Raw genomic sequence first — 20803 nt, 5'->3', positions numbered from 1 at the left:
AAGTGTAAAAAGTAAAGGAGTGAGGTTGGGAGATCAAATGCATGAGGTTGACACGGTGATTTTTGGCATGGTTCCGATAGGTTGCGCTATCGTACATCCATGTTAATGAAGACTTAAACCCACTCATGGTAAGGGATGCGAGAGTCCACGGAGGGCTCCACCCACAAGGGGTCCACGAAGAAGCGGCCTTGTCTATTCCACCACGGCTTCCGCCCACACAGGACTAACCTCACTCACGGTAGATCTTCACGAAGTAGGCGATCTCCTTGCCCTTACAAACATCTTGGTTCAACTCCACAACACGAAGTAGGAGTCTCCCAAGTGACACAGAACCAATCTAGGAGTCACCACCCTCCAGATGGTAATAGATGTGGTAGATCAATGAACTCCTTGCTCTTGTGCTTCTAAAGATAGTCTACTCACCACAAAATCACTCTCTCACAGAATAGGCATGGCTAGGAGAGATTGATTTGGTGGAAAGCGGTTTGGGGAGGCTAGAGATCAAGTTTCAAATGATTGCATTGGAATATATTGGTCTCAACATATGAGTAGGTGACTCTCTCTCAGAAAAATGGATCTAGAAATGAAGTGTGTGTTCTGAGTGCTTCTCCCATGAATGAGAGGTGGGTGAAGGGGTATATATAGGTAGCACACAAAATCCAACCATTACACCTAAAGTGGCAAACTCGTTGACACCTAAGTCATAAACTCGGTGGTACCGACTCACACAAAAGGCAGTAACTTTTGAATCTCGGTGGGACCAATATACGCAACTCGGTGGCACCGAAAAGGTGGCTAATGTCGGATGACCAAACTCGGTGACACCAATACTCAAACTCGGAAATTCTGATTTTGTGTACCGAGGCAACAGAAAGTTGGCCACCCTGAACTCGGTAGCACCGATATGGTTTCGGTTCCATCAATTTGGTGGGAATGGCTAGGGTTTCTATCTGAGGTCAAACTCGGTGAAGCCGAAATATGAAAGTTGGTGGCACCGAATTTGAGTATGTGGAATTGAACAGAATGGTTATGTGGGAAAAATGACTGAGTATTTTGGTGACTAACTTTGAGCACTTGAGCAATCAGTTCAGTTTAATACCTCACCCCCTCTTAATAGTATTGGCTTTCCTATGGCTCAAAAGTGATTTCTCACAAATATAAAATGAAGAGTCTTCTAGCTTGAAGCTTGAGCCAATCTTATTCATTTCTTGCGTCAAGGGGCATCTCCACATAAGCCGTTAGCCAAAGCATCTTTCGAAATTTTCTAAAATATACTTGGAAAAACATATTAGTCGAATGATGCATATGTGGTGATCAATTATCAAAACCACCCTAGGGAGAAATATGTGTGATGCAAGAGCAACCGACCGGAATGAAAATCATGACACATGGATGACGGTTGAGACACGGAGAAAAAGGATAATAGGAAAATTTTGCCAGAAATACCTAGTATTAGGATACGAAGATTTCCAAACCATGTGGTTGGTAATGATTTGGGTATGCCATGAGTTGATCTCCATGACGTCTACTCTTATTATTCCTCATAATATGAGGAGCGGATAGTCTTGAGTGGAACACCTATAGACAAGAATCGGTGCAAGCCAAAGACCCTAGTTGGAATAGTACGTGACCTCGTAAAAGGCAATCATTGTTAGACGTAGGTGAAACGATGAGAAAGAGCCAACAAAAAACCGGAAGGATCCATATATCAGAAGACCACCCCATGATATGGAATTTTGAGACTCATGGGTGGGAAGATGAAACGCCAAGGACCACCAGAACCATCGTCGGAATTTACCCACGACTCATACGAAAGAATGGTAGATAGTCCTTATCCGAGGAACCATAATGAAGAAAGATGGTACATATAGTCTTGAACTCGGAAGTCATGAGTAAAGGATAGATGGTACAGACACAAAACATTACACGAGGATCAATAGATGATTTGCCCAAAAATCCATAGGAAACTCACGAATCGTACACTCGTAGAACTTCTCCACATAGAAGGATGGAAGATGGTAGTAGATGGTATAAGCATGTATGGAAATGCAAATGCAATTGAAACCACACGGAAAGAAGGACAAAGGACCCGATGAGTCGGTAGATGAGATCGTAATTATATAATCTGAAGGATGATCAGTCTTAACCAAGGAGTACGAAGATGTGAAAAAACCCAACCTTAAAAATATTTTAAGGGTGGTAGTAACCTGGAACCCAAGAAGCCGTGAGCATACTGATAGTTCCAGAAGACGTAAGGAACCCAACCCGGACACCAACTACAAGGAATCCTTGAGGACAGAGCTACCAACGACAGAATTATGTTGAGACAACATGAAGAGTAGAACAATGGCAACACCACGGATCCCAAGGTACACATGGTATTGATATATCCCAAAAGACAGACCCTGGACTTGGAGACGGAATTTAAAATGAACCCAAAACACAAACCTTTCTGCTAACATGTCCAGATCTAGGGACGAGATCTCTTTTAAGGGTGGTAATTTGTCACATCCAGATTTTTGCTAAATTTGGTATGTTAAAACTTTCACATGGAAATAAAAAATATTGTTTGATTGCTTGTTAGCTAATATTTCTTGGTTGATTGATTAGAAGGGGTGAAACACTAAGGAAATGAGTAGAAACTTAGCTAACCATAGTTGGGACCCAAGCCCTAGAGGTATCTTGGGCAAAGAACTTCTAATTAAGTCCCAAGAACATCCAAGTAAAATTAAAATTCCCTAAAATAATTTGAGTTGGAATCATTCTGAAACCAATTTAAAAAAAAGTAATTGATCAAATTTAGCTTTGCATTTGAATTTGGCACGACATAGAATTCCACAAGTCCAACTAATGACCTAGACCCTCTGCCTATTTTTTGAAATGAATTTGAAACAACTTTGGTTTTAAAACCAAACTCAAATTCAAGTAAGAAGAATAAGTGTACAAAATAATTGTCTAAAATTTACCCAAATAAAATGTTCAAACATTTCTAATTGTTCCAGTCGCAATTTAGAAACTGTCATATGATGAAAGAAAAACCAAAATCAAACTTGTTTTGATTTTAGAATAAAACAAGAAAAGAAAATAAAATAAAACATAAATGAAAAATGACGAAAAAGGAAAAAAGGCCATCCAGACCAGCCAGCCAGGCCAAAGCCCACCTAATCAACCCAGCCACCCAACCCATCCCCACGCACCCTCTCTCTCTCCCCCCATCGACAGGCCGACCCCACCTGTCATCCCCCTCCTCCCAACTCTTCCAAGCGACCCCCACCTCGCCCACATGGCTTCAGCCACCCTCACGCCCCCACACTCCTCATACAAGACCCTCGTGCACTTCCTCTCTGTTTGCCTCGCTCCTCCACCCTCTCCACTCAAAGACTGCCCGAGCTCGAGCTTGATACTCCGTCGCCCACACGGACTCCAACGAGCGATCCCGACACCACCTATGAGCCATGTCGCCTCCTTTTTCTTTTTCTCGACTCGCCTTGAGCTCCTCTACCTCTCACAACCCTCCTCTCTCTCGAGTGTGCGCCCAAACGAGCAGACGAACAATGCCCAAGGCCAACCGAGCACCACCGCCGCTGCTTCGTCCGGTCATCTCCATCGCTAGAGGACGAGCCTGGCCATGTCATGGCCATCTTCAGACTCCCCACGTCGCCCTGATCACCGGCTTGTCCTTCCCTAGTTGAGGTGACCACGAGAGAGGTCGACCGCACCAAACCCAAGCACCATCGATGTCGTATTATCCATTTCATAATTTAATTAACATCTCAGTCGTCCGATCACGCACACACAGCCATGTTTAGATCGTTTTATAAAACAAAGGGGTATGCGATCTCGGTCGTAGGATCCGGATATGATGCCCCACATTTTAAATGAAAAAAACCAATACCGTCCATTCCTGAGCTGCCACGTGAACAGCCTTATCCAAAACATTATTTGCAAAAAAAAACAGTTAATTAAATTACAATGCAATTTTGCAAAAAAGCCCCATCATGATTAGATATCTGCAAGTCCAAATTTAGTGAACATTTTTGCAAAATGACCCTCATTAAATGTAATTTGGAGTTTGAATATTTCAAAATTTAAATTCAAACAAATTGTGTTTGAATTTGAATAGGCCATAACTTGCAATTTACAAATTGAAATTAATTAACTCTTTTTGCGAACTAAACCTAGTGAAATATATTTTCATCAAAAAACACTTCATTTCAAATTTTATTAATTAAATATATATATAATAGAATACACATGATGCAAGGATTCTCATAAAAATTAAACCTAGTTTGGTTTATTTTGAATTAGGAAATTGTTAAATAAAACAATTATGAAACAAATGATTTCAGAAACCATGAATGAACTTTGATAAATATATTTTGGATTATTATTTGACTTTACGTAATTCAAGTAACATTTTAATTGAATTCAAACCTAATTTGACTAAAGCTTTGAAACCCTAGGTTTAATTCAAATACTTCACTAAATAAAATTAAACTTAGTAAATTGTTCTCGAGTTTATATTGAATTTACGGAAACATGAACATAGATTAATTGAGTTCAACCCCAAACTAGTTTGAAACTATTTAAACCCTAGCAAATGTTTATTATGTTTATATTTGATTTTATCTATACTAAAATCAAATCGATAGACTATGAGTTTTATTGGATTTATAACTAACTTTAGTTTAAATTTTAGTAATTATTGGATTTGAATTTAACTTTAGGAACACCAAAGTGGCACATGAGTTAACTTGAATCAACTTAGTCAATTATGAAATTATTCATAGTCCAATTCAACTTAGTGAAACCAAATCAATTTGTGAACTCAATTCAATTTGAATTCAAATAAGATGAACCCTTATTAAAATTCAAAATGAATTGAAAGCCAGATCAAATTATAATTTTGGGACATTAGTGTATTCAAGCTCATGAAAGCTCAACAAGTTGAATTTTCATTCAAACTTGAACATGAACTTGGCTATCCAAGATTCATAGACCCTGACTTTCTTGTTAAGGTTTCTGCGATTGGATCTCACAACCACAATTTGACATCACATGCTCCTTATGTGGAACCCTTATAGAAATTTGCATAAGAACACTTATACCACTTGCATTCCAAATGACAACTACTATGTTGTTTTTAAAACTCTTATGAGTTAATCCTGACACATGGTCTCACACCATAGTGACACTAACAACATGCACAACACTATAAGTTTTAACCCTGACACTTGTTTGTTGATTGTATTGTATGGATGTTTATGATTTATCCTTACTTACGATAGATTGTCACGGAGAGCAAAGAGTAAGTTGATCAACAAGAGTAAGTTGATCAACATTGTGAGATTGAAGAGGCCTCAATACATGCAAGTGGAACCTTTGATCATATATTCTATGTTGTATTGCATTGTAGTTGTTTTCAACTAGGAAACCCCTTTATAGGATTTTACTTTGTGCTACACAAAACCCGGTAGACTGATTGTAGGTTCATTATATCCTGACCTTGGACCCACAAGTACCTGCTTAGCTGCTATAACATGGGTTGGGAAACACCAATTATTATTCCACCATACAACCTCATGGTTAACTACTTAACTACTAATTAATAATGAATCATATGGGCATTGCTTCGACATTGCTTTGGTGGCCATGTATTTTGTGGGTGACCGCCCAGGCTCCAAGAGATTGTAGAGCTTAAGGTTGAGTAGCTGCCATGTGTGACCATGAGGTTGTATCTGGACCAAGTAAGTTGCGGAAAAACTCATGTGACAAATCAACACATGTAATTCTTGCATGTAGGATTGGAGTGGGTCTATCATTTCTGGGAGGGCGACTACTTCCCAAAAGTAATGTCTTGATCTATTGAGATACTTCACAAGTGAAGTTCACTGGCAGGAAGGTGTGATCAGGAATCACGGGTAAAGTACATAAACCTCTACACGGTGTATAAGAACAAATCAAGATTACCCGTGCCCCTGGTTATGAGCAACTCTTGAGAAACTCATCGGAGAATTCTGAGCTTGATCTCATCACCTCTTCTTTTAAGATTAATGGGTCGAACCAATGGGGAGTTATGAAGAGAAGCTCGAGGCTAAAGTGTAATGCAGATGCCCGCATAGTCAAATGCTTACTTTGGGACTGATGCATGATACGATATGTCCACGATTACCGTGTGATACAGTATATTCAACTGTTAGAATATATCACTATTACAAATATAGGTAAAACCATTTTTCGCGCAAAAGACAAACAACCGCGTCATTCCCCCACTTCTATATGTTGCAAGCATATCACGATGGATGACTTGAAGGGCACAAATTACAATTATAATGATCTCGTTCACAAATATATGGTTGTAAGAAAAGTCCTCATACCCATGCCTACTTTTATTATAAATGTTTTCAGTTTCTACATGATTTTGATCATTTTAAAAAGATGGAATTTATACGCTAGCAAAAGCGTATTTTTTCTGAGTTGTGTAACATGACACACATAAGAGATTATGACCTTATTCGAGCTTCACCATGGAGGACGCTATGTCAGACTTTGAGGTGACCCAAGCTCAAGTCCATTTAGGATGAGGCGTACGTGGAGGCCAATCGGCGCTTCACCCGGCAACAAAGGACCAAGATCAACGAGGTCTTCACCTCTGGTGAGTACAACAAGTGAGCGAGAGTTGCCACGCACATCCAATTACCCGGAGTCCGACACGAAGATCATGAACATCTCTAACGATTTTGTTTTTGCATGGATTATATGGATTCGAGGTACGAAGTTTGAGATACATGCTCTAAAGAGCATATGAAAAGACGAGCAAATGAAAGAGGAGCAGAAGATAGTCTCTAAATTAAAGTACATTTTCTCAATCTATACAATTTAAAGAGGCACGTTCATAAAAAATCTGAATAGCAGATGACCTAGAAGTTTGTAGATCAAATTGTGTTTCATCAAAGCTTTATGAAAATCTAAAGAGTGAGCAAAGGAACTGGGAGTGGCCAGTGGTCACCTACTAAATTTGGTTTCATTGTTTTCTCCCACTGTTAGAAGGATGGAAAGGGCAAGAGTCCCATTCGTGGGATACACATCTAATGGTCAAAAACGATGGATGACCGGCAACAATTTTGCTAAGTCATGACATAAGGCATTAGGAGTGAGTATCTATTGATTTCATCAGAATATACTCCCTAGTGTTGTGAGATCTACTCCCTTTCGGAGATTATCTTTAAGATGTCATACTTAGCAATTTGAAGTTCACACTAATGGTTTCAAGATAAGTTCTTGAAATCATTAATTTTGCTAAGTTCATTACAACATCAATCACGATGGTCTTTATTTACTGACTGTAAATTAATTATCTCTGGTTTGCCCCTATAAGTAATCGATGGCTAAGCAATTCGAGGCTCATGCCCTCAATGGCCACAACTTACTAAATGGGTCATGGGCATCAAGATTAGTCTTGCATCACATGGGATAACACGTGCAACCCAAGCCACGCCACCGGGACGCAAAGGACCTCAAGGGTATAGGTTTGAAACTCACTTCAAACACTCAACCTGACACCGTCATGGAAGTCACTTGTTTGCATGATGTTCTTCTAAAACCGAGCAATAAAAAGGCTATCTAGCTGTCACGGGACCCTTTGAGCAAAAAGAACATGAAGGTTGAATAACCAACATGTTTGGAGACTACATTTAGTCCCTCAATATCCTTAGCGATCTATTTATTTATGTCCATTTCTCATGTATTGTTGTGATGCATATATCTATTTATTTATGTCCATTTCTCCTTAGTGATCTACATATGAACATGACTATTGTTGTCATCATATATTGCATATCACAATATATTGTATCAACACTTTGGTAAAAATATATTTATATGTATTATATATACCTATCAATGATTTTCATATTGAGAATCTTCAAGTCTATATATAGATTTCTATAGGAGTCAATCCGATGAAAGATGATATGTGCCTTGTTGACATATGCACCACAAATTCTATAGTCACGGAAGTCCAATGTTTCCACTCTCGCTGAGAGAAAGGAGATATTTTAAAATTGCTAGACGCAATGAGGTATATGTAGGCTCAACTCGAGTCGTGTTTACTATCCCTCTAGGTACTCGTTTAACTCATACCCTACTGAACTATAGAGGTGTCTGTCAAAATAGTTTCCATATCGAAACTTATGATAACAACAAAGAGTCAACTTCTCTTTACCATATGCCACGGATATGGCAAGCACATTCTCTATATATCATCTGAATTGTACTACACATACTACAAAACCCGTAGCACATGTGGCACCCAAGATAGTTTTCCATAATGTCTTGTACATGACAAACTTGGCATACTCTCCTTGGTCATTGAGATATTGGGTTGAAACCAAAACTACAAGCAATTCCAATAATTTATGATAATTTTGATGCTAAATTCTAACAATATTTAGATTTTGTGTGCACTACATCTGAAAGAGAGGAAAGCTAATTTTAAGGCCCGCACCCCTTAAAGTCTACGCTGAACCACTCAGACTCATTGAATGCATCAAGTCAAGGTAAGTGGTTCTTCCTATCCATTGACTAGACTATTCAAGTATTCTGTGGTTCTAAAAGACTACATGATGGTCTTAAGTGTATGCTTTATTCGCACAAAACCATTGACTCGTTATCTTTACATCGATTTCAAGAAAATTAAAGGGACAAGTTGCACAATTCTCCTTGTGTGGCTTCAATTTGGCCCTAGGATTGAAGTTTTGCGCTATCCTATTTGTCTAGACTCAAAATGGTTTGGTAGAATCCTATCTAAAGAATTAAGCTCATTACATAATCTTTACTTTGAAATTATAACTTACCAACTTTACGTTGGAATCATGCACTTTTACACATTCATGACCAAACTGCATAATATTATTCCCATCTATCTTTGATGGTCGAAATCTACCAAGTATTTCTCATCTGCGGTAATTCAGTTGCATACCGATATTACCATCTGGCAAACATCATTGGCCCCTCAACATATAGTTAGGATCTATGTGAGGAATAACTGTATTTCCGTCAATACCTCAAGCCCTTGCATGGAAAGTTATTCAAGGCGATTGCTTCGCATCCCTTCAAAGACAACCCTTCAAGGGCTATATATATGTGTAATCATCATCAATAAAGACAAATGTTTACTTTACATCTGGATTATGTCTCGTTTTACTCTAAACAAGACTCTTCATCAACAATATGATCAAAAAGGCAAGACTTCCTTTCGTGGGATACAAATCTAATGGTCAAAAACGATGGATGACCGGCAACAATCATCATCAACTCGGCTTATGTTAACACCAAATGTTCACTAAATCTCTGATGTTATAATTGTTAGGAGCTATTATATTCGTTGTCAGATTGGGTGAAAGATCACATATGATTGGATATGGAAAAAAACATTGTGTGATCTTTCATATCATATTCGTTGTCATGGCTAAAATTTATAGCTTGGGTGTGATTTTTCACCTAATAATGTAGGTGAAAAATACGTCAATATGTCACAACTATGAACATAACAACAGTGTAGGTGTAAATACGTCAATACATCAGAGCTTCGACCAAAGTGATGACGCAAATTAACTCATTATACAACGAACATGTCAATACTTCACAACTATAAACATAGTGTGTCAATAAGATAGTCTCACAAGGCAATTTTAATATTAAAAATTGTTCTTTGGATTCAAATCTTTCTTTTTGAGAAACTAGATTTCAATGTAGTGGACCGTTCTAGATTGGTCAAGTTCAGGCCATGAGTCAACTTCCACTTCAGGCTTGCTAGTGTTCCAATTTCCCTAAACGATATTATATAGTTGATACAAACCTCTCAGGGATATTGGCAACATCTTAATAATATGAATATGTTCAAAATTCCCTAAAGCGATACTAACCTCTCACAGATATGGGCAACATCTTAATAATATAAATGTGTTCCAATTTCCCTAAACAACATTACGTAGTCGGTCCAGCTGCCTCTTCTCCTCGGCGATCACCAGTGCCTCGGCCAGCCGGCTGCTATCGCGTGCGCACTCAAGCGACTTCTTGTAGTCGCCGGCAACAGTGATGATGCACTTGGGACCAGGCATCTTCATCTTGAGATAGGCGTAATGCCATGAACTTGGCCAGAGCCGGCCTTCCCAGCAGCGCGTGGTAGGGGTTGTTGAGGTCCACCACCTCAAACCAGATTGGCTCACGGCGGAAGTGCGCCTTGTCGCAGAAGAGGACGTCCAGCTGGATCTTGTCGATAGGCGAGTAGTACTGCCCCGGCACAATACCGTGGAAGACAGTCCTGGTCAGCTGCAGGTCCTTCTCCTTGTTGACATGGATTTTGACCAAGATAAAGTAAAATTCATAGACCACATAAAATATAAATACAAAACAACCAAAATTAGTTTCATACTGGAAAGAAACAATTTAAAAATATAATGAACCACTCAAATTGAGGAACGACAAAGATAGACATACATATACGATATATTTTCAACCGTCGATGATGCACATATTAAACTAATAATTATAAAATCCAACGAAACAATTGAACAATCATCAAGTATTTTACTATGAAAAATGGAGGCTACCTAGTTTGTATGTACGATCACCATCGCCGATGGATAATGATCTAAAAAGACGACGCTAATATTGTCGAAGCATCCTGGAGTATGTTCCTCATCAAATTATTATTGTATCTTAACGGATACGCACAAATATAATTGAGAGAGAAAGCGAGTAATAGAATCGATCTGCTACACACAAAAAAGATCCATTGAATAGCGTACACACAAAATAGTTATGCATACATGCATGACATGGCCCACATAGCCACACACGGTATTGATTTCTCCCTCTTAATCATGACATGCATGCATTAAAATTGAATTAAAAAATTGGGTTAAGAAGCCCATATGTTGGCTCAATAAAAATTAATCAAATATTAAACTAACCTAGTCCAGAGCCCACACGATTGACTAGAACTTGGCCTAATTAAGCCCATACCGGCTAATTAGAGGTTGCCAGACAATTAGTGATTAGGGCACGTACAATAGTTTAGACAACACCCGACTATAATGCCCTGACATGTCGTCAATAGACAGTCCTAAAGACAACGCCTACATTAAAACTTATTTGCTCGTCTAGAAAACACACGCTAAAAAACTGATAAATATCTTGTTGGATCTGGCCGTTAGTAGCATGGAGAAGGAAGGAACGTCCATGATTCGGTTGTGGCCGCTGAACTTAGCTTGGTGAAAGGACTTGACCTGCTCGATCAATCGTGAAAGGAGCAAACCGTCATTATTCCAGGCGGCCTAGATACAATGGAAGATGGGTCAGCTGTATCCCCCGTTTTCTGGAATTCTACAGACGACCTCTTCCTCTCTCTTGATTCTTTCTCTTCCACATCATTCAAACTCTTAGTTGACATCCCTTCTAGACAGCTGACTTTATATAATTGTACATGTCCTTAAGAAATAGAAAAAGAACGAAACCAGAAACGCTCCCACGATCGCAAACATGATCCCACAATCTAGACGTGGACGCGCGCTTCCGGAATGAGAGCCAGCTACTGCTCTCTCTTCCGCACCTATAAATACTATGCCATTTTAGCTGCCCAAGGGTCGGTCGCTCAATCATCCAGCCATCTACAAGCACTCAATCCATCAGCTCATTCATCCAGCCATCTACAAGCACTCAATCCGTCACCTCATTCATCCATCCATCCAGCAAGCAGTCCGTCGTCGTCGTTGCCGCCCCATCCGCTCATCGTCGTCGTCGGCCGTTCCCTTGCCGCCGTCGTTGCCTGTCGTTCGTCTCGTCGTCGTCATCGCCGCCGGCCGTTCGTCGTCGTCGCCGACCGGCTGCTCATCTGCATCTTGCTTCTCCACACGTACGGAAGAAGATCCAAGGCAAGGTGAGAATCCATGGCTGCCTCCGTGCTCCCTTCATGATGTATTCCTCGTGCACCACATGTCTCAAGTAGTATTGGTGTTCTCCGTTTCTCCATATAACACACCTTGTTTTGGTCTCATGGGGTGCTCCCTTCTTGATGTATTCCTCATGCACCACATGTCTCAAGTAGTATTGGTGTTCTCCGTTTCTGCATATAACACACCTTGTTTTGGTCTCATGGGGTCTAGCATCCTTTGTTGATACAAACCAAGATTAAATTAAGTCACTCTTGTTTTGGTCTCATGGCAATATTGCATCCCATATTGATACAATTCAAGATCAAGATATATACATCGATGATGCTTTAGTTTCACCGTACACATTTCATATACGTTCACTGTTACCCAATTAATATGCCCTTGATTCGGTCCCATGGTGATCTTGACTTCATGTTGATACAATTCAAGAACAAAAGTATGTTCTTTCTTGTTTTGGTGTGGTGGTCTCACATCCCATGTTGATACAATTCAAGAATTAAAATATGTCTGCCTTGTTTTGGTCTCATGGGATCGCATCCCATGTTGATACAATTCAAAAAATAAAATATGTTCTTTCTTGTTTGGTCTCATGGTGATCTTGCATCTCGATGTTGATACAACTCAAGAACAAATGATATCCTTCTTGTTTTGGTCTCATGGTGATCTTGCATCTCCATGTTGATACAACTCAGAACAAATAATAGCCATCTCGTTTTGGTCTCATGGTGATCTTCCATCTTCATGTTGATACAAATCAAGAACAAATCATATCCATCTTGTTTGGTCTCATGATGATCTCGCATTTCATGTTGATACATTTCAAGAGCAAACCAAATCCTACTTGGTTCGGTCACATGGTGATTTTGATTCCATGTTGACGCAAATCATAGACAGAAATAAAAATAAAAGGTTTCATAACTACCCATGTTGATAGAAATTGAGACACATTCCTTTCATATAAGATACTAGACTCCAAAATGCATGAGTCATTGTTCCATCACGTGATATTAGTTATGTTTGCATGAAGCAAAAATCAAATAAAATAATATTTGCATACGGTCTGCCTAGTTAACAACCTTGATCAGCATAGAATGTAAACTTTGGCCCTATTTGAATTCATAGGCTAGAGTTAGTTTGAGCTAGTTGGGGCTCAAATAGCACTAAAGTATCCAAACATGAGGGTTAGATTGAAGCTAGTTGCATCTAATCCATTCAAAAAAACTAATCCACCTAAGAGGTGCTAATTGGAGCTAGTTTTCATGGGGCCCATTAAAAAGTCATTTTTCTCTCTCCATCCACAAGATAATAGGTGTTAATTGGAGCTAGTTTTCATGAGATCCACTAAAAAATCACTTTCCTCTCTTCATCAAGTACACCTATTGTCAATCTAACCCTATCATCCAAACCTCTTTAAATTAGTTTAAGGTTAGTCATGAGCTAGAAACTAACTCTAACCTCTAGCTAGAAATTGGCTTCTGAACGCACATGGCCAGCTCATGATGCCAGTCAAGACGCTTGTAGGTGGCAATGAAGTTGCGAACGAACGCCTCCTCAAAGTCAACCCAAAAATTGACATTGTCAGCTGGAAACTGGTAGTCCTTACAGAGCCAGTCAACATGAGTGGCACGTAGCAAACGGCTACACCCTTGTTGCCCCAAGCAATGTCAAAAATTATGGTGTAGTCGATCAACCAATCCTCCAATTTGGCGGTGTTGTTGTACTTTGAACTGTTGCGTGGAAGGGTGAAGTCAGAAGGAAACGACTCCCCTCAGATACGGAGGCCGAAGCACGCCAGACCAATGGGACCCTCCTCCTCCAAGAGGGCCGACTACGCCAAAAGGTCGATGCGGAGAAGAGCATCGTTCTCACAAAACATCCAAACAGGGCCAATGAGGGCAAATAGCATTAGCCACCTCCTTTTGTACTGGTAAATTTTGACTAGCAACACCTTACCAAACAATTTTTGATTCTAACAACAGCGTATTGATGATCTAGCATTATGAAACAAACAAGATCCATACAGGTTATTACAACAATCCTAGCTCTTAAAAGATAAGTTGCTCAAATTTGGCAGGCATCTTTAACAATTGAATAGACATTTTTGTAGCAACTAATTCAATTACAATCATAATAAACATATTACAGATAGCAGCATTGCCATCACCTAGGAGCAAAAGACTAATCATTAGTAATTACAGTTGGATCATGTTATGCACTTGCAATCAACACCCAGCATAACAAGGCAAATACATAAGAATTTGTTCAAACAATTTAGGCAAATTAGTTCACAACTCATCTTTGTATGAAGATAAAGAATTTAAACAGCATAATTTGTTTTGTGCAGAAAACAAAGGAAGAAATCAGCCAAATAAAACTAGCATAGCAATTTTTACAGAAGACAACACTTCTTATTCATCCTCAGACGTTGCATTACTTCTCACAAGATTTTGATCAAACAATGTAGGCAATACAGTTCGCAACTCATCATAGGTGTAAGACAGCAATAAAATTAAAAGAACAAAGTTGGTTTTACTTATAAAACAAATGAGGCATCAGCCAAAAAACACCAAAAAAATGAATATCAATAAGAACAAAAAAAATGAAACATGTATTTGAAGGACTCAGAATATGGGTGGTGATATAGCAGTATGGTCGGCAAGGCAAACAATTGCCAGTTACGACGAACGAGACCATATATCAATCTTCACCGTCCTCTCCAAAATTCAAACCAAACTACTTATCCTCTTGAAACAGACTAAAACAAGAATCATAAAAGACATAAAAATGATTAAATTGAGAAAATCAACACGGCTCAGACATCCAAGGAAGGAATTAGCAGCATTAGCTCTCCAGCCTGGCAGGGCGAAAGCTCTTAGGCGGCAACTGCGAATGTTTTGAGAAACAAGCCTAAGTTGTATCATCATCACCATTAATTTACCCCAAATTCAATACCCTAAAGTATACGTAACCAAAAAGTATAATCACAAAAATCGGCTCTGTGTACCGACTGATTCACAGCCACAGGTTCCTATCAAATGTGAAACGTCAAGAACTCTCTGTTGGCACAATGTAGCATCTCCGGTCAAGGCTGTAGCTATCAGAGACGTGGCATCGGGCCCAATCAAAAACACCATAACAATTAAGTATAGAAGAAGAATAGAAGGCACCATAAGCCCCTCAGAGACCCGTTTAAAATCACGCACACAGCTGAATCAAGCTGGTGCAAATGGGTATTCCGTCCCAGACGAAACCACAAAGGTTAAGATAAGAGGACGACTACTTGCAGCAGCAGAGAAGCAGCTGCTGTTTACAGTGTCATACGGCACTTCCTATGGCCGAGAGCTCTTCACCGAGACAGGATGAATTCAAGAAACAGAAGAAAGCAGATGAGGCGAGAACATCAGATCAAAGGCAACACTCAGTGGAAAGAGAAGTCGCTTTTTGGTTTGAAGGCTCACGGTGACAGATGACACCACTGCCGAAAACCTATATGAATCATCATCGCGTTGCATCTCAGGAAAACATGGAAGAACAGAGAAAGCGAATGGAAACTAAAACGAAAACGTCGGAAGCATAAGGCCTCAGTTTGTTGAAGAGCATGATTCGATCATCAGCGGACGAATCCGCCTCAGCGTCATTTTGAGTTTAACCCATCACGAGCAAAACAACCTCGATAAACGAAAAGATATCACCAGAAAAGCCAACGAATCGGCAATCAAATCAGAGGAAAGCTAAATCTAGCAGGAAAAGGCTTCAGCGTGTGTAACAACATGAATCGATCAACGGCGGACGAATCCGCCTCACCGAAATCCGCTAAGATCCTTCCGGACCTGAATCATCACAAGCCAATCTACTGCGATAAGCGAAAAGAAATTCATGGAAAAAGGCAGGTATCGGCAATCTAAAAGGGGAGGAAAGCTTCAGCGTGTGTAACAACATGAAACGATCAACGGCGAACGAATCCGCCTCACCGAAATCCGCTAAGATCCTCTCGGACCTGAATCATCACAAGCAATCCCCCTCATATGATATGATACCAAGAAAATACATCGATGGACGAACAAAAGTATATGGATGTGCTTGAGATATAAGTAGAGGTAGATTGCGGCTAGGGCTTCAGGGCTGGGTTTCGCCGTTTGCTCTGGGTGGATCAGTACATATATAGGGGCAGAAACAGATCTAGGTTTCCCTTCGGGGCCGTGCGAGACGAAGAGAGATCTTCCTGCGTGGGCCGGGGTTGTGTTACGGGGAGAGTCGGCCGATTTAGACTTCAATACGGCCCGTGGGTGGTTAGGGTGTGTGTTCAGTTTGGGGATGGGCTTGAGCTAATTATGGACAATAACATACATATATTAAAGAGAGAATTTTCTATTTAACACTGGCTTAAATATTTTTGCCCTATTTGACATTGAAAAAAAAATCTTCCTTATTGTTGAATATATACTAGCAAATATGCCCGTGCGTTGCAACGTGAGAAATATATACATTATACGCTAGCCAAATAAGCGTAATATTTCTTTAAGGATTGACACAATCTATACCTACCTATATATATATATATATATATAAAGTGGCTATTGCTTCCGTCGGAAAACCCACCGTGGCATTTTTATAAAAAAAAACTGTATTTTTTGTTATTCAACCCGCGCTCCATCATTTATCTGCAACGCAAAAGGAAAAAACGATTCGCTGCAAAAATTATACCCGTACGCATCGCCTCCTCCCGTCGACCCTGGGCCACCCTGGCCTGTGCGCAGGCCGCCGCCGCCGCGGCCGACCTCAAGCGACATCGCTGCCGATCTCAACCCACCCGCCTCCACGGTCGTACCTCTCCCCGCTCACTGCCCCCGTTGCGGCGCTCGAGCGCATCGCGTCGACCCTGGTCTACCCTGGCCTGTGCCCAGGCCGCTGCCACACCACTCGCCGTCGCGGCCGACCTCAACCACCACTGTTGTCGATCTCAACCGACCCGCCTCCGCGGCCGTACCTCTACCCGCTTGCTGCCCCCGTTTCGGCGCTCGAGCACAGCTTCTAGATCAAATCAACGCGACAGCTACAGTTACCGGGGATGATGCGTCTGCTCGATGCAAAACGGCGACGGCGTGCGGATAAGGCGCGGCGAAGAGAAGTACTTGCAGGTGGAGGCGGGCCTCCATGGCTCACACGGGGAACTCCGAGGTTATGGCGCGGCAACGACGACTCCTTATGGCCAGATAGAGGCGCCTAACCCTTGCTCCCCTCATCGTATCCCCTCCTCTGGCAGGAACTCATCATCTGGTGAGATCCCCTCCCCATGCCCTCAACCGTGTGCCAAGCACCGATAAGAAATTTTATTTTGTAGGGATTTGTTTGCTGATGAATGAATGTATTGAATGTAAGATTGTATTGTTGTAGAGGCACAGAATGGAACACCACCTTTAGTTTGTCATCTGATCCCACATTCTCTACCCCATGAGTGAAATAAGATAACAATCATTGATCAATTCACGTAGCCTCTTTGTTTTGATTTGCTTGTCCTGCTCAATTTCTCATCATGGTGGAATTAACAATGGACGGATTGATTCCTTACCAAAATAGGATAGGACTGACTACATTAGTTATTTAGCTTATTATTTTAATAAATCAAAATGATTATAAAAAAATATTAAAAGCGTGTGGTATTTTTTTCTCCCGTGGCAACGCACGGGCCCTTTTGCTAGTACCCTCACATACGAGCATCCTCTGTTTTTAACATGGTGACTCATCATGTTGCCATTTAACTTTCTCTCCCACCCTCCTTGATGATGATCGTGATGTTCATGTGATGACAATGCATTCAACGCGCTAAATCCAAGGGCTATGAGCTTGCTACTGCATGTCACATTTGTCATTATGCCGCGTAAGAGATTTTTTTTTAAAACAAATCTCACCGACCATCAGCTACTTCCAATGTCTAGACATATAAAGACTTTCGAAAATCTAATCAAATCCTAGACATAAAAGGCTTTGAATTGGTGAACAGTTTTTGAATTGTCATTTTTATTTGAAAATCACCAACGTTTGTTTTGTGTATGAACATTTTCTGAAATGCAAGAAAAGTTTTTGAATTCATGAGCATTTTTGACTCAATAAACATGTTTCGAATCACATAACTTTTTTAAAAATTGGGAAACAAATTTTATAATTTGTGTTTTTTTACTTTTTTGTGAACATTTTCTAAAATTTGATGGACACTTTTTGCAGATTCCCGAATATGTTTTGTGTATATATTCTGAAATGTATTTTCTGTACGAACATTTTTTGACTTTTCGTTTTGTGTACGAACATTTTCTGAAATGCATGAAAAGTTTTTGAATTCATGAGCATTTTTTGACTCAACAAACATGTTCTGAATCGCTTAACTTTTTTGAAAATGCAGGAACAAATTTTAGAATTTGTGTTTTTTTACTTTTTGTAAACATTTTGTAAAATTTGATGGACACTTTTTGTAGATTTCCGAATATATTTTGAACAAATGATCATTTTTTCAAAATCGAGAACATGATTTTATTTCCCGACTATTTATTTTTCAAATTGTTATTTTGTTTTGTAATTTCAAACAGTTTTACAAATACACAAATATATTTTGAATCCATGAAACTTTTATAATTTCCTTAGAAAATTAAATTCTGATGCATTTTATAATTTCTCAAACGTTTCTTTAAAACTCACCATATTTGAAATTTGGAAACCCCGAATTAATATAAAGAAGGAAGAGAACAAAATAAGAGAAGAAAAAAAATGAAAAAGAACAACGGAATCATGTGCAAGATGGGGGATCGAACCCTGCTCGCGTGGCTAAAAGTGCAATGCCTCAACCACTACAGCACTAGTCCGGTGCTGTTTCTATAGTAACATCTCCTTGGAATAAAGTACTACGCCGCGACTTTTAAAAAAAATCAAATCGTTTTTCTTTACTTTTGGGTGGCACAGTGGGTAATTTAAGTCAACTTTGAGAAAAATATTAATGACGGACGACCAGAAACCCTATTTGCTTTATTATTAGGGAGAGATTTGTACATGTATATTGTGTCATTGGGTATATCTCCTAGTTCCTTATATGTGCCTAGTGCATCCAATCAATATTGAGTGTTACACAACTTAAACCTAATTCTCTACATGGTATCATTTTCCTCCACGATCCTGACCTAGCCGTTGTCGCCGCCGCGCCATCTCTTGCGTCGTCGTCATGCCCTTCCTCTATGTCGTCGTTGCCTCTCCCTGCCGCCACACCCGCCGCCTCCTGTAGCGACCCGACTCAAAACGAGTCAAGCCTGTGTTTCTGTGCCATCCCTGGATCAGTATGCTGGCACACATAGTACATCAATGTATATATCAAAGTGCAATCACATGTAAATAGCGTAAAACTGATATATACCTTAAAATCTCAGCGGAAGCAGTCAAGGGAGTGGAGTCCCAATAAACACCAACGACAAGTTGAGTGCGGATCGTAACCCTGAATCGTACTATTACTCGTCGAGGAAATATCTGCAACATAAGACGTTGCAGCCTTGTAGGTCAGCATATTGAATATGCTGGCAAGTCACATATGAGAGGGGGTAAAATGTCATCTATACTATATGCATATATGGCAGGTGGGGTTGTGAGTTTTTAGCGAAAAACAATGTTTTCTCCTACCACAAGAGAGGGGCTAAAAGCAAAATATTACTACGCTGTTGGTTGTTAATGAGATGGTTCCGCCAACCAGTTTTCATACCCAAGTTATCAATATTACCCTCATCAAGTATTTATAATGGTGTTGAGAATTCCCGATAACTTCAGTTCCTTTGGCTCAAGTTGTCCATGACCGTGGACACGGCTAATCGATTAGGTTTGAGTACTCTGCAGAGTTTTGCACACATTCCCCACAAGATTTGATCGCCTCCGTGTATGTCCTCGCACTTCAGGGTGTTTGAAGACCGGATGATCAAAACATGGTCTTTCAACGGGTCCCTCTGAATCCCTGTCAGTGCCCATCCAATCCTACCGTTCTTCTACATCTGCTAGCACCGCCTGTCCAGAGTCGCCACGTTGTCCAACCAAGCCAGAGCCCATAATGGCTTGTGGCTGTGTACGTAAGCCTTGGGTCTTGAAAATATCCGTCCGTCTCTTTGAGCCTGGGTGAAGCTTTCCGCAAGATGTCATGGCACGTCTCCATGCATCCCAGGTCATCCACTTGTTTCTCCAGGGAGCCGATCAACCGTCCTTCACCCAGAGTTGCATTGCATCACGAGGTCTTGAAAATCTTGACTTAACTGGTCTTGGTTATTAAATTATTCCCGCATCACTCGTGATATGCACTCAACCAGAATCCCGTCTACTCAAGCATAGCAATATGAAATTTGTCGTCCCGGGCCAAGTAACGGGGTTGCTGGGTGCCTACCACATGATACTACAATATGTAACCATAATTTCCAAGTACCTACTCAGCATGCAATTGGGTATAGGATGGTAGAACTACGATGCATAAAACATAGGTGATACATGATCAAATGACTTGCCTGGTGAGGTTGATGAAGAAGAATTATCGTTCTCGAGAAATAACTTGATAGACTATTCGTCACTCTCCGATGAAATCTATATAACAAATATATCATTCACATAAGCACTCATACTAGCAATCATTCAAGCAATCAAAACAAAAGAGAGAGCGAATAAGAATCCGAAAGAAACTTCAACTAAAACTAGGAGTCTTCTACTACATCAAACACTAAATAGTTTTTTTTCTAACTGAAAATAAAACATTAAATAACAGAGAACTAAGATATAAATTTAACCAAGATAAAATAAAGTATTTTACATAAAACTATTTGGAAAGTATTTTCTAA

The 20803-nt window shown here is 40.1% G+C and overlaps 8 non-coding genes across 8 annotated transcripts; all 8 read right to left on the bottom strand.

Moving 5' to 3' along the window:
- Positions 1-14368: 14368 nt before the first annotated feature.
- Positions 14369-14453, bottom strand: LOC123406523. Its single transcript, XR_006612211.1, has one exon. It is a non-coding gene; the product is annotated as a small nucleolar RNA SNORD34 (small nucleolar RNA).
- A 121-nt stretch (positions 14454-14574) lies between these two features.
- Positions 14575-14670, bottom strand: LOC123406626. Its single transcript, XR_006612289.1, has one exon. It is a non-coding gene; the product is annotated as a small nucleolar RNA Z43 (small nucleolar RNA).
- Positions 14671-14765: 95 nt separating this feature from the next.
- On the bottom strand, positions 14766-14886 carry LOC123406473. The gene has a single exon (XR_006612171.1). It is a non-coding gene; the product is annotated as a small nucleolar RNA SNORD14 (small nucleolar RNA).
- Positions 14887-14930: 44 nt separating this feature from the next.
- LOC123406673 lies at positions 14931-15075 on the bottom strand. The gene has a single exon (XR_006612332.1). It is a non-coding gene; the product is annotated as a small nucleolar RNA snoR2/U65 (small nucleolar RNA).
- Positions 15076-15129: 54 nt separating this feature from the next.
- On the bottom strand, positions 15130-15313 carry LOC123406634. The gene has a single exon (XR_006612296.1). It is a non-coding gene; the product is annotated as a small nucleolar RNA Z112 (small nucleolar RNA).
- A 57-nt stretch (positions 15314-15370) lies between these two features.
- LOC123406644 lies at positions 15371-15465 on the bottom strand. The gene has a single exon (XR_006612305.1). It is a non-coding gene; the product is annotated as a small nucleolar RNA Z152/R70/R12 (small nucleolar RNA).
- A 240-nt stretch (positions 15466-15705) lies between these two features.
- LOC123406641 lies at positions 15706-15805 on the bottom strand. Its single transcript, XR_006612303.1, has one exon. It is a non-coding gene; the product is annotated as a small nucleolar RNA R11/Z151 (small nucleolar RNA).
- A 67-nt stretch (positions 15806-15872) lies between these two features.
- LOC123406642 lies at positions 15873-15972 on the bottom strand. Its single transcript, XR_006612304.1, has one exon. It is a non-coding gene; the product is annotated as a small nucleolar RNA R11/Z151 (small nucleolar RNA).
- Between the last annotated feature and the right edge of the window lie 4831 nt (positions 15973-20803).

Source organism: Hordeum vulgare, chromosome 6H, assembly GCF_904849725.1.
Source record: "Hordeum vulgare subsp. vulgare chromosome 6H, MorexV3_pseudomolecules_assembly, whole genome shotgun sequence".
Classification (NCBI taxonomy): domain Eukaryota; kingdom Viridiplantae; phylum Streptophyta; class Magnoliopsida; order Poales; family Poaceae; genus Hordeum; species Hordeum vulgare.
The sequence above is the reverse complement of the archived record's forward strand: the minus strand, read 5'-3'. Positions and strand labels throughout refer to the sequence as shown.